Genomic DNA, 1,255 nt, shown 5'->3' with positions numbered 1-1,255 from the left:
CTGCAACCTATACGTCATCCCCTCCCCCTTCCCTCTAGCATATAAATCTGTCTTCTTTTCTTACTGCTGCCAACTCTGCACCACTTCATCCTCCCTATCAACATATCAGCGGCTGAGAGTGATCTGCTGAATGGGTCGCCGTCACCGTCAACGTCTTTAGCACCATCCACACCATCGGCGTTTGTGTTCTGTGTAAAATCATAATAAGGAATCATTCTGATGTATTTTTAAACTTGTTACTTTAGTTCAAATGGCTCTGAACACTGTGGGACTTAACATCTGAGGTCATCAGTTGCCTAGAACTTAGAACTACTTAAACCTAACTAACCTAAGGACATCACACACATCCATGCCCGAGGCAGGATTCGAACCTGCGACCGTAGCGGTCACGCGATTCCAGACTGAACCTCCTAGAACCGCACGGCCACACCGGCCGGCCGTCACTTTAGTCTCTCAAGAGTAAAAGCACTGTAGAAGCACTTCGTCTTCATGCCACAAGTGGCCCACCGGGACCATCCGACCGCCGTGTCATCCTCAACTGAGGATGCAGGTAGGAGGGGCGTGTGGTCAGCACACCACGATGGTTTTCTTTGAGCGGAGCCGCGTCTATTAGGTCAAGTAGCTCCTCAATTTACATCACGAGGCTGAGTGCACTCCGAAAAATGGAAACAGCACATGGCAGCCGGGATGGTCACCCATCCAAGTGCCATCCACGCCCGACAGCGCTTAACTTCGGTGATCTGACGGGAACCGGTGTATCCACTGCGGCAAGGCCGTTGCCCAAAAACACTATAGAAGGCATGGTCAAAAAGTGACGGTAATTTCGTAATTTCGCGTACTTTAGCAGTCTAATATTAATTTTTTTAGTCTCCTATGAGCAAAAAGAGGGTTTAAGAGTCCTGTTACTGTTTTAGAGAAGGCCGCGAAAATGCTGAAGACGACGAGCGCCCCTGGACGATCCAACACATCATCGGCTGTTGAAAACGTGGCAAAAGAACGACCACCGAATCAAAACCATAAAAGTAGCAACAAGTGTTGACTTATCAACCCTTTGATACCATGGAATTTTTTCTCTATTTTTTGGGCATGAAGCGCGTGATAGCAGTATTTGTTTCATATTTGTTGAATTTCTAACTTAAACAGCGGCGATGCAAATTACTCAGGAGTAATACACGAAGTCAGTAACAGTGCAGAACTACTGAGACGAGTCATTAACAGTTGATGAAACATGTATTTACCGATATGACATCGAAGC

General features: G+C 46.8%; 1 pseudogene; it reads right to left on the bottom strand.

Moving 5' to 3' along the window:
* Positions 1–663: 663 nt before the first annotated feature.
* Positions 664–781, bottom strand: LOC126299817 (5S ribosomal RNA; annotated as a pseudogene).
* Positions 782–1,255: the final 474 nt, after the last annotated feature.

Source organism: Schistocerca gregaria, chromosome X, assembly GCF_023897955.1.
Source record: "Schistocerca gregaria isolate iqSchGreg1 chromosome X, iqSchGreg1.2, whole genome shotgun sequence".
Classification (NCBI taxonomy): domain Eukaryota; kingdom Metazoa; phylum Arthropoda; class Insecta; order Orthoptera; family Acrididae; genus Schistocerca; species Schistocerca gregaria.
Note: the sequence above shows the minus strand (reverse complement) of the source record. Positions and strands in the feature narration are given on the sequence as shown.